General features: G+C 40.8%; 1 protein-coding gene across 11 annotated transcripts in view; it reads right to left on the bottom strand.

Moving 5' to 3' along the window:
- CEP112 (centrosomal protein 112) overlaps positions 1-13629 on the bottom strand; it is a 402980-nt gene that overhangs the window by 274464 nt on the left and 114887 nt on the right. The window lies entirely within an intron of this gene.

The raw sequence follows: 13629 nt of genomic DNA on the forward strand, positions 1-13629 counted from the left end.
TATTCAAGCCCCACTGGCTTGAATGGCTTCACATTGCTGTGTGTGGCTTTGTGTGTGCACTGCAGGCACATGTGCCATTTTAAACCCTCCCCTCTTGCTGGTCCATGAAGGACCAGGATTATTATTATTATTATTATTATTATTATTATTATTATTAATTCATATAGCCCTGTAGATTACGGATTCAAAGTCTGTGAAAACGGAGGAACTGTATTCATATAGGTGTAACAGAAACCTGATTGCCCTCCCTCAGCTTATCCAAACAGGCACTCATAGCACCACACATGATCACAGAGCCTTTCCTTTCAGTTCAGGTACAAAACTCCTTCCCCATTTAATCAGCTTATGATTCAGTATGTGACTGTGTCTGTCAGGAGAATACTCTATTATGACTTATGGGGATCAATCCATTGGCAGGCACTGCACTTCTTGAAAGATTGTTCATGCTTCAGCTTTCAGAGGCTTTCACATACAAAGGAGTATCAATACAAATTAAGTAAATTAATCTGGGGGTTACTTCATCAGCTATAACATTTTAGTCATTGCCTTTGTAACAGAATTCTAAATAAGCACTATTTATACTCGAGAGACAGCAGTTCCTCTCATTGTAAGTTGTTGCTCTATCTTTAAATATTACAAGAAGTTTAGAAGAATATGTAAGTTTGCACATATGCACCGATATATGCATGTTGCCAATGCATTAAGACATAATGTAATACTGTAGTCTCACATAAAAATCTTCTTCTTATTTTTTTAGAAAATATTAGGGGAATTAAATATACAAACACCTTGTCTTAAATATTCTATTCAACACTCCAAAATCATTTTTCCAATGTCTGTAGGGAGGAAGACTTCGGGGGGGGGGGGGGGAGGGAGAGAGATCAGGAACAAAACATTTTTTCCTCAAATTTTTGTGGATTTCATATCTCTAGCAATGCAAACACAGTCTTCTGCCCTTGTTCATCAGACTGATGAATTTTCATGTTAGGTCTAGGTAGACTGCTTGAGGAAGGAATGCATGCTTCCAAAAGTAGCCTTCTTGATTTCTACACCAGACATGTAAGAGTACCAGGGGAGGGGGGGCAAATGCTCCCTCCCCCCATATCTCCTCCGTAGATTATGTAAGGAGAAGGCAGCGTTATTCTAAATCCATCATGGCAAAGCAGCCACCTGTTGGAAGAGGGTATGAGTACTCTGGGGTTGTTGTTTTTTCTGTCTCTCTTTTTCCCCCAGCAGGCTTCTGACTTTGCTGGGTGAAATTTCCAGTCACCAATACTGATTAATAACAAATCTATGTAAGGTCATAGAGTACTCAGATCAAACTTTTTATGCCAATGAAGACTAATGTGAAGGAAGAATATGAAGATATACATATTTTCAATTATAGTCGGCCCTCCTTATCCACAGACTTTTTTATCCACGGATTCAAGCATTCACGGCTTGAAATTATTTTAAAAAAAGTATAAATTCCAAATAGCATACTTTGATTTTCCATTTTGTATAAGGAGCATCATTTTAGTGTGCCATTGTATTTAATGGGAATTGAGCATCCACAGATTTTGTTATCCATGGGGTTTCCTGGAACCAATCCCAGCAGAGAACAAGGACCCACTGTACAGTGCGCCCACTCCACACACGGGCGCACCATATACGGCTTCCACTTTATGCGGAAGCTGCACTGCAATCAAATGAATGGGGTGCACGCTGCGCCACCACAAACACAAGCCCCATTCTATTGAATCGGACTTGTGCTTATGCGGAATTTGACTTATGTGGGGGGGGGGGGTCCGCAATGGATCCCCCGCGTAAGGAGAGGCTCCACTGTATTACTTAACTCATTGCTACTTTAGAGTAATTTCTGACTAAGTGATGTGAGCAGGAGATGGAAAAGCCTATTACATTATATTTTCTGAATCACAAACATCACATTTGCAATGTATTTTTGAAATATATTCTTTCAAGTTGGTCTTAACACAGTTTTAAAGCCTATATTTGTTTAGACAGAGTCAAGCACATTTTTCTTTCCAATTATAGGATTTGCAGTGTAGCCAGAAGAGATTACTATCCAGCTTTTGATAAACAGTAGCTTCCAGACATCCTGTATTCAGCAGATCTGACCATATGATAAGCTCAAGAGGATATCCCACTTCACTAGTTGGAGGGAATTTAGCAAGAAAAAAAAAAATCAAGAGTCAAAATAAGAATAGGGTCAAGAGAACCCTTGCTTATTAAAAAAAAACCACACATAGCAGAGATAATTGTGAAGTCCCAAATTATCATCCTATTTCAATAATACTGAGGGCAACAGATCTACCTTCTAGAGATTAATACATATCCAGCAGCTTTCCCAAAAAGTCATCAATTTTAAAGAACATGCTGAGAAATATTCAAGGGGATACACAGTAAATTTTAAGAAATAGTTGATATAGTAAAATTGTAAAGGTGGGGGACGGGGTAAAGCATAATCATTTTAATCCATTAGAATTTTTTTAAAACTTTGTGCCTGAACTCTAACATTGTGGGAGCAAGCACCCTGTCAGAAACTATATTAAGCCTGTATTTCATGTATAAAGAAAACATGGATTCGAGTCTCTCCACGTGATCTTCAAAATTAAAAGGAACATATATAGGGAATTATGTCCCTACTAGAAATTATATCTAAAATGCTTATGCCACCTAAAAATGTATTAAATCAAAGCAGAGTTTAATATATTTTAGAAGTCAAACTGAATCTCTTCAGGCTTAGAGATACAGATAAACAATTGTTTTGTTAATGAAGAGACTGGAAGTGTGTTCACATTGAGAAGCCTGTATGCCAACCATTAGTAACCATGTGACCATATGAATAGAAGAAGTTACTATCCTTGAATCAGATGTACAAACTATACCCAGGATTTACACGGGTCCTTGCAGTGATGGATGAGTCCCACCAGCAGATCTAAATGATAGCAATAGCACATTACATTTCTATACCACTCTACAGTGAACTAAGAACTCTAAGCCATTTACAGTGTATAGTTTTCTGTGGGTGTTCCGGGCTATGTGGCTGCGTTCTGGTATAACTTATTCCTGACCATTCTCCTGAACCTGTGCCTGGCATCTTCAGAGGTCTGAAGAAGCCCGGAAAACCCACAGAAAACTATGGACGCCGGCCATGAAAACTTTCGACTTCACAAAGGTTTACAACCTGTTAGCCAATTGTCCCCAACAAGGCTAGCAACTGAGGCTGAGAGACACCAGGCTGGGAAGGTATCTGTCTCCCTTTAACATCTGCCAGGACTCAGCAGCAGAGGCACAACAACCGAGGCATGGCTTTTAAGCAGCACTCTATAAAGCTGCCCCACCCCTAGAAACACCAGGCCAGCAACTTAACACCAGCTCCCCAGCCCTCCGGAAGACTGTTCCAGCTTGCCCAGGGTTCCAGCTGTTTTGGGGGCATGGCAAGAGAGTAGCATACATAACACTGGCTCCCCAGCCCTCCGGAAGACTGCTCCAGCCTGAAAGGAATGTTATTATTATTGTTATTCTTAGTTAATGCTTGAGGGGGTATAAGAGACCAGTTTTTGTTGTTATTGTCGTCTTGCATTTTGCACTGTATTGTATTCTGGCTGCCATGAGAGAGATGATGATGATGATGATGATGATGATGATGATGATGATGATGATTTATTTCTAGCCTGCTCACAGAGAATCCAGGCGGATTACAACAATAAAATACATCAAAGTTACAATAATATCCAAGATGAAAACAATGCCTATACCCACTCATTCCACTTCCAATGCTAAAACAGGACATTGTCAGTTTTTGCTATTTATTGATAATATGATTTGTTGTTATTTGTTGTTATTGTTTATTTGCTATGTATTCTGGGGATTAATTTTAAATTGTATTGATTTGATATGTTAATTGTTATGCAGTTTTTATTGCTATTATTGTTGTTATTTGCTATGCACTCTTCTTGCTATTTATTATAATTGTAAATTGTTATGTTATTTTTATTCTATTTTTATTGCAAAATACGTAAGATTATGATTCAAACTAAATGAACAGTCTTGTCTCTTGCATTTTGTATACCCAAGTAAATATCTACCCTGGTTCTGTGTTTTATGGCTTAATATTATTCTTGCATTTTGTATACCCAAGTAAATATCTACCCTGGTTCTGTGTTTTATGGCTTAATATTATTCAATATATCTGAGAGCGCTTTTGTATATACATAAATGTATATTTCATGAGTATGTTATGAATATCTATTTTATAGATTTATTTCCATAAGTTTTATATGTTTTAAATGTTTTACATGTTTTATATATACTTTGTCATTTAATGGCCTGTTGGCTGAAATAAAATTTTATTATTTTATTTCTATTTTTATTGCTATGTATTTTTCTTACTGTTGTAAACCGCCCGGATTCTTTGTGATTGGGCAGGCTATAAATAAATAATGTATTATTATTATTATTATTATTATTATTATTAACTGACTACTCATTTTATTGACCTATGAAAGGATGGAAGGCTGAGTCAACCTGGAGCCCCTACGGGACCGAACTCACAAAGTTGTGGCTGCAGTACCAGTATTTAACCACTCCGCCACCAGGGCTCCCTGGATGCAATCATAATTCCAAATGTGACTTTGTATAGTGAAAACCCACTTTATCAAGCTCCAGATTACAAAGCAATGATCTCTGTGTTTTTGACATCACAACTGGATCACTTTAGAGTAAGATAAAATTTTGTTTCTAGGGTTTGGCTGCAACCTGTCATATAGAGATAAATTACACTGGAGAAAATGAAACGGCTATTCCCCTTTCCCTAGAAGAGATGGAAATAAATACAGTTGGCCCTCCGTCTGTGTGGGGGATCCATTCAAGACCGCCCCGCGAAAACGGAGGGTATTCAAGCCTCACAGACTTGAATAGGATACGGCCTGGGCACACACGACATTAGAAATGATAGAGGTCGCCCCTCTGCGAATAACAGAGTCATGGATCTCATTTACGCAAATTAGGAGAGGCTGTCAGCGCAACTGCTGGGGTCCAACAACCCTTGTCAGCAACTCAAACGAGTCCTGGGGTTAAATCAGACCCTTGGAGCAGAGCTGGCAAATTTCCAGAAGCCGAAGCGTGGCTCCAAAGTCCAAGTTGGGATGACAGCAACTGGATGTCTTCCAGGAACTGCAGCAATGCAGGAACCTCCAGGGACACACAGCAAACCGATGCTGTAGCTTCTTCTGATAAACCACCAGAGAAACAAAAGTCCCCAAAGTGCTCTTTATTAACAGTGCTATAATACAAAACTAGATCTCCAAAACTCCAAAACATACCAATCCAACTCCTACTTCAAACCCACACCACACCCTTGCAACCCCTGGGTTTATATAGACTCCAGACCATGTGGTCTCCCAAACCCAGTGAGTTCAGGTGTGTAGCCATGTCATGTGTCTCCTTTGCAATCCAGACACATGTTTCATCATCCATGGCTACGTGCACTTGGACACTGAAGAGTCCTTGGCCCAATGAGCATCAGCTGTGGGTGATCAGCCTTGCCACTGTGCTGAATGCTCATGGCCAAACACACACACACACACACACACACACACACACACATCAAGCATTTCCCTGTGTGCTGTGTTTTAACCCTTCAAATCCTGACAGAGGCGACTGTACAAATAGCACAGAGATACAGGAAAGGATCAGGTATCCACCTCCCCTTGAGAATAATAAAAATTCACCAGTAAGTACAGAAGTTAAGTTTCTCTCTGAGAGCCAAAGGTAATAAATGGCATGTCAAAAAGTAGTAACTCTCAGGGCACAAAATTAACTTATTTTAATGAAAAAAGCACAACTCCCTCTCCAAAGTCCTCTGAAGTCACCAAATCTCCTGGTCATGGCCACTATTATTAGAAATAGTAGTCATGATCGTAGATAATGGAACCTAATGTCTTAAAGAGAAGGTGAAATAAGGTTTTCATGGAAGTATTTTGCTTTCAGCTGAGCATCTGATGAGGGCAGCTGCCTCAAAGAACCTTCTGATATGAAGGGTATGCTTTGAAACACTCAGGATGCTAGATACAAAACACTGCAGGGTCTTAAATCGTCGAAGAATCTGAGCATTCTATTGATAGCCAATGAAGGCAGTTCTCCCACCAATAATCCTAAATCTTTATCTGCTGAACCAAAGAGACTACCAGGGACTCTCCAGATATACCAGCCAACTACTGCCCATTGTGCAAGATGGCCTCTGAAGCAGTGTATAAAAACCCAAGACACCTAACCTGGAAGATTTTAATAATCACATCAGACTCAAATTAGGAGTGCTCTTTTAGGAGATGAAGGGCAGGATCCTACGTGGACCCTTTGGAGTGTATCATTATACAGTCGGCCCTTCTTAAACACTGATTTTTTTATACACAGATTCAAGCATACACAGTTTGAAAATGTTTCAAAAAAGTCTAAATTTCAAATATCAAACCTTGATTTTCCATTTTTTATAAGGGACACCATTTTGCTATGTCATTATATTTAATGGGACTTGTTATACACGGGGGATCTTGGAACCAAACCCCAACGTCTAACAAGGGTCCACTGTACTGGGGAAAGCAAACCACTACAGCCTGAATTTTAAAATGAAACTTGGCAGGGGAGGGGAGATCTCAGGGCTCTGGAAGCCTTGCCACACTTAGGATCACAAGGATCACAAGCCGTCTATAGACCATTGCTCACCTCTGCTTTAAACAGATTCCAATCTGAGTTTCAGCTAAGGTTTAATTTTAAAAACAAACAAACAGACCTTGCTCTCTCTTGACAGATGAGCACAACTCCTTGATTTTTTTCTTGATCGTTCTCTGTGTTCTGTGAACACTGGCCGTGACATCTTTTCAGACTAACTCTATGAGTGAGAGATGGGAACCATAAAGATATGGTAGTTAATTTGTTTATTGAATTTATATTCCACCTTTCTCCCAAACAGGTTTCAAGGTGGTTTACAATAATTTTAAAAGATACAGCTAAAAAACTAAAGTATTTAAAAAGTTTAAAAGGAATTAAATATGATTGTTATTAAAAGATGCTAGAAAACAGTTAAAAGACTTAAATTTAAAACATGGTTTCAATAAAAATAAAATAAAATAAAATAAAGGGATGAGAAAACAGCATATCTTTTATCCATACACATACACTACAGTTCCATAAAATTTACTGTTGAAAAGCCAGACATCCACCTGCTGGTGAAAAGAGAGCAGGGAGGAGGCCAACTGAACCTCCATTAGAAGGGAGTGTCACAGCTAGGAAGAGCCATGCAAAAAGCTCTCTCACAAGTCTTCACCAACTGTGCCTATAAAATTGGTGGTACAGAGAGAAAGTCCTCCCTGCAGATCTTAGGTCTCATGCTGATTTATATAAAGAAACATGGTCTTTCAGACAGCATGGACCAAAGATATTTAGGGCTTTAAAGGTCAAAGCCAGCACTTTGAATTTTGCCCAGAAATGGCCCAATAGATAATGCAGCTGTTTTAACTGGGGAAATACATTATCTTTTACCCAGCCCCGATCAACAGCGTGGCTTCAGCATTTTTGACCCACTGAAGTTTCTGAACAGCTTCCAAAGGCACCCCAACATAGAGTGCGTTACAATTGTCCACATAGGATATAATCAAGGTCTTACACTAACTAGATCTGGCTTCTTAAGGAACAGGTGCAGTACGTGCACTAGTTTTAACTGTGCAAAAGCACTTCTTGCCACAACTGAAACCTGGGCCTCCAGGTTCAGATCTGTGTTTAGAACATATCAAGCTGCGAAACTGTGATTTATCGGGGGGATCCAGGTTGAATCCCCATTTCTCAATGGGCCTTCTGACTGACAACCAACACTTCTGTCTTCTCTGGATTAAGTTTCAATTTGTTAACCCTCATCCAGTCCATTACTGACAGCAGACACTGGGTTAGGACTGAAGCAGCTCCCTTGCAATCAGATGGAATGGGGAGATAGAGTTGTGTGTCATTAGCATACTGATGATATTGAACTGCAAAACTCTGCATGACCCAATAGTTTCATGTAGATCTTAAACAGCATTGGGGCCAGAACCAAGGTCTGAAGGACACCACAGACTAATGGCCAAGATATCAAACAGGTATCCACCAGCACCACCAGTTCACCCCTCCAAGAAAGACTGAAGCCACTGTAAAACAAGTGCCCCCAAGCCCCATCCCAGAGAGGTGACCCAGAAAGGTACTGTGGCTGATGGTTTTGAAAGCCGCTGAGAGGTCCAGTAGAACCAACAAGGGTACACTGCCTGTGTCGAGTTTTCTGTGTAGGTCCTCCACCAAGGTTACCAAAGTTATCTCTGTCCTATAACTAGCAGGTTCTCGTCGCATAAAACACCTCAAACCTGCAGGTTCTTATTTCAGAAAACACCAATAAGGTAGTGAGATTGGAGTGGAGAGAGAAAAATAAAAGAGATGGGTTGGTGAAAAGAAAATGAGTTTTCAAGAATTTGTGTAGCTTTTTTCCTTATCTGCAAATCTAAGGCCTGTTACAGACAGCCAAAATAAAGCTGCTTCGAGTCACAGTGGAGGTATGGTGTTTCAATGATGCATGCGTCCTAAGAGTCCAGAAGCCACACCAAAGCCACACTCCAGTCCTTAGGGCTGGAGCGTGGCTTTGGTGCGACTTCTGGACTCTTAGGACGCATGCATCATTGAAACACCATACCTCCACTGTGACTTGAAGCAGCTTTATTTTGGCTGTCTGTAACAGGCCCAAGAATAAGGATGAGAAGGATTAAAATTATGGGAGGGATCTATCATCTCCTTTTTGGTAAGAGTTTTAGTGTAGTAACTTGTTAAAATCAACATGTTAAAAATACAAGTTGGGATATAGCCAGTAGCGTCATTGGGTTGGCATCATCCTGCACGGTAACTCATGGTGTCAGCTCCCCATTGACCTCTTCCCATACTACACCATACAAAATCCTTAGTCATGTTTTTTTGTATTAATGTTACTCATAAATCCTAATTCCCATACATCACTGAATCTATTGGCAATATTTGTGACATAAACAATTAGCAAGATTAAAACTGTACCTTTAAATTACAATATACGCACAGCCTAAATGTATTTACTGGTGCGTAGTTTCTTGTGGTTAAAGAAATAATTTGATGAGATACGATGTTTTTAAAGAATTTTAAAAATAATATTTTAATATTATTTGAAAAAAATTAATTTTAATTTTATTAAAAAAAATGGGACTTTTCCTTTCTCCTCCAACTGAGCCTCGCTCCACTCACACCATTTCTTCCAGCATTTGGCAGAAACAGGCTAATGCCACAGCCTGTTTCTGCCAAAAGGCAGATATTTGGGGAGCAATGGGGTCACACCGCACCCACATGCCCCTAGTGACATCCCTGGATATATCCTGTCCTGGAACAGCACTTCCCCTAAAGGAAGACTCAGATCTACGGTAATACTGCCATTTCAGTTATAAATGTTCTTGGTAGCTCAGAGCACTTGCTACCAGTTTTATCTGCTGCATTTTCTTTTCAGTAAACCTGATTACAGTCCGCCCTCGGTATCCATGGACTTACCATCCACGGATTTGAGCATCGGCGGATGGCAAGCCTACATTGAGGCGGAGGAAGAGGAGGAGGAAGACGCAGCAGCAACGGCAGTGTAAGAGTAGGGAGGAAGAGGGGGAGAAGGCAGTAGGAAAAGGTGGAGGAGGACGAAGAGGAAGTGGCAGTGGCAGCCCCTTGCCTCTAGCCGCCTTAGAAAAGCATAGGGCATGCCTGATCTGATGATTCAAAATGGCCACTTTGTACACCTGATTCAAAATGGCCATCACCATGTGAATGAACACATGGTTGCCTTTGGGAAGGCCATTACTTGGGAATAGCCTCCATTTGTAAAGGTAAAATGAGTAAAAAGAGGTCTCATCTCCCCTGGGGCAGTTCTGAAGGAGAGTTTGTAGCAGAAACTACAATCGTCTCCATCATTTATTTGCTCATCAGTCCTGGAGAGGCTTTCAGGAGCTGACCTTTGAGTTAAGGGGAGGAAAGAAAGATCAGAAGCCTCAGTCCTGCCTGGGTCAGAAGCAGCACTGTTTTCCCCTTGGTGAGGATTTTCTTCCACATCAAACACCCTCACTGCAACAAAGGCTCTGGCAGAGGAAGTCACTGGAGGGGGACTGGCATCAAGCATACGTCCTTGCAGCTCCTTTAGAAGTCAGCTAGAAGTGGTCTAATTTCTCTTTCAAAACAACCTTGCCTAGTAGGGAAGGGCTTAGAGATTGAGGGAACTTTCAATTTCACTTTAGCCTCCCTCATTACCTCCACCTGAGGGGGGCATGCAATTTAAAAAAAAACTTAGAAGGGTGGAGTGGCTGGACACAACAATGAAATGGAGGTGCGAGGAGGCGAAAAGGATGTAGAACTCAGAAAAAGAAAAGAGCAAGATGGAGGAGCTTGCTTATGACTTTTCCTGGGTGAGGCAAGGCAAAGAACTGAGGAGAGGTAGCTAGAGATCAGGAAATTAAATCTCGCAAACGAACATAAGATTTCTTGCTTCACCTGGACAGTGCTTGGAGTTAACCCCTTCCTGGATGGCTCCTTCTCCCCTGGCTGAGAATCTTTCAGTTTTCTTCTGCCTCTGTAATTGGAGCATAAACTTGGATTATGGTTATACTATATTTATGGACTTTCCCTGACATCTTTATTGATATGATTTGGTGAGAATTTGCATTTGACTGCTTTTGCTACAATTCTCCCTACTATTAATACTACCCATTTTTTCTTAGACCTTCATTTCCTGAGTAAAACTTATCTGATTTAAAATTTCCAATTCCTGACCACTTTAACTCACTCACCCCACATACGGCAATGTTTCTAAAGTATAAAAACAATGCATGTGCCTAACTGAGCCAGGGAACTGTTCCCTTGCACAACAGGTTCTGAAGGTAACATCTAACCTATGTAAAACCACTTTTTTATTCAAACTGCCCATACAATGGGCCTCTGGTATCCACTGGGGTTTGGTTCCAGGATCCCCCATGGATATTAAAATCCATGGATGCTCAAGACCCATTATATGCATTGGCATAGTAAAATGGTGTCCCTTATATAAAATGGAAAATTCAAGGTTTGTTTCTGGATTTTTTGAAAAAAATATATTTCAAGCCATGAATAGTTGAAACAGTTGAGGCAGAATCCATTGATATGAAGGTTCAATTGTATCTGTTAAAAAGCTGTGAATCATCAGGTATTTAAAACGTTCACATTTCTCCTTTCTTCTACTTTTAAAAAAAAGTATTCTATTTGTATGATCCCTTGGGGAAAACCATATGGATTCTTGCGTAGGTGTCACACCTTCTATTTCATTTTTGAAAAAAACCTCACTCACTTAGTTGCCAAATTATAATAATTTCATTGGTTATAAATAGTAAAATACTGAAAACACAAAGACTATATAGTTTAATAAGTGGCTTGTTAAGAGAATGAACACCTTTTGAAAACATGGTAGCAAGCTATATGCAACAGAAGTTTAACTGCTGCTAGATTTTAACAAGTTTAAGTGTTTCTTTTTCAACCAGAAATAGACCTACGTACAATGGAAGTATGCATCTGCAAGGTTGGCCAAGTCTCATCACTCAGCAAAATTCACTTGTGCTCAACCAATGCCACTCTTAATAGAATAAAACTCATGAAAAAGGAATAGGGAAAAAAAAGAAGTCTGAAATAATAAGAAAGGAGAAACTAATTTTCAGTGACAGTCTAGTCTTTCATCTTAAGCCATGCCTTGAACTCTACCTTGTTTAATTATTAAAATCAGGAGCTGCTGTGCAAGATGTGTCTGCTTTTGATGGTTCTTAAATTCAATCCTGCTGACAGACTGTGTCCATTTCTTGCCATATTTATCGTTACCTATGACAAGGTCTGAATGCTAATTTTTTTTTCCAATTCAGTGTTCATTAGTAACAGAATCTTAAGAGTTTCAGCAAGCTTTATAGGCAACATCAAGCAAATGATCACTTCTCTAAAGGTGCCACACTGATGAAAATGTCAAAAGGGACTTCTTGATTTTACACACAAACACTTACCTTAGAAACCAAGCATAAAATTTCAAAAGTGACCCAGAAGAGGACAAAAAGACACCTGTGCAAAAATGAGAGCCATAATAATGCAATAGATTTATTCTCTGTCTGCTTGGTTAAATTTTAAAAGTGAGAGTTATAGATGGTCTTGCAGGATGAGAAAAATTGATTCCCATTTAACTGAGGAATCTTTCTGAATATATTCTTCTAAGGAGGCTTCACACAAGGGATACCCACCTATCCCAACTTGTGCCACTTAGGCTACATCTAGTCCCTCACCATCAATCACCATTAGATTCTTTACCTGTCGTAGGTGGGCCACTATTCCATTCTGCATGTCCCTAAGGCCCAAAAACATTATCTGTGTCCTCAACAGCGATAAAATGAGTGAAGCTATCACAGCACTATGGGTGAAGCTATCACAGCACCATGAAAGCATTCAATGGTGGTCATGGTCTTTCAAGAGACCATGTTGATGTAAGGCCAGAACAGGAGGCCCGTTAAAGATGCCTTCAGGGCATCATCAGAATGCGGTGTTTATAAGCTGCATACTCTGATGACTTCCTGAAGCTGGCTGGAAGCCTGGCAGCTGCCCAGACATAGGCAGCTTCAAGACGCTTTGGCAGCAATTTTGTGTGGTGATGCCTCCCACTCTTTGCCTGCCCATTTCAGTTCACTCCCTTACTGATGTCCTTTTGCTAGTAGTGGCAATCAGGAAACCTATGCGAGGCTTGGGCAGGGCACTGCTTCTGTAGCTCAGAGCAGCACCATTCTGGGACAGACTGGAGTTAGAGCACATGATGATGGGGGAGAAGTGGTGGAAAAAAGGAGCTGTCATATTTGGGGCCCTGCCTGACTTTTGTGAGCTTTGCTGGGACTTGGCTAGCAGGATGGAGTTATACTGCTTCCCCTGCTTTCTTTCATCAGACAGGCTGAGAGACGAGGTAACAGAAGAAACTTTTTTGTGTGTGGGAGAGTAGAAGCTGTGTGGAGAAGGCATGTCTCTGGGTTTGATCCTTAGAAAGAGTCCCCAGTAGTTAACATTTCTCCCTTTCTGGCCCACACCAGTCTCCAGTTCAGAGCATGTGGCCTCTGTAAACTCCCTACATCCGCACCACCTGTGTCTTTCTCTGCCCCAATGATGGGTTGAGAGTCCCTCCTCTCTTGGGAGAAGCTTCTCCCTTGCACATGGTCACCCTGGGAGCAGCAGCTGAGCAGCAACCAAGAGGCCTCTTCTCTGCACTTGTCTTTGATGCAAGGCTGGCACAAGTGAGAGGCTTCTCGAACACTGCTCAGCCAGCTGCTTAACTGCTGATCCCAGGATAACAGGGTGCAAAGGGAGAAGCAACTGAGCAGTCAGTCAACCAGCAACCGAGAAGCCTTTGCCTGTGCCAACCTTAGCTGCAAGGTGGCACAAGCAAGAAGCTTCTCGGTCTCTATTCAGCCAGCTGCTTGGCTGCTGCTCCCCAGGTGACTGGGTGCAAAGGGAGCAGCAACCACAATTGGTTGTTTTGAATTTGCAGTAGAAAAAATAAAGATAAAG

This window comes from Sceloporus occidentalis, unplaced genomic scaffold (genome assembly GCF_023333645.1).
Source record: "Sceloporus occidentalis isolate IW3139 unplaced genomic scaffold, rSceOcc1.0.p SCAF_1, whole genome shotgun sequence".
Taxonomy (NCBI): Eukaryota; Metazoa; Chordata; class Lepidosauria; order Squamata; family Phrynosomatidae; genus Sceloporus; species Sceloporus occidentalis.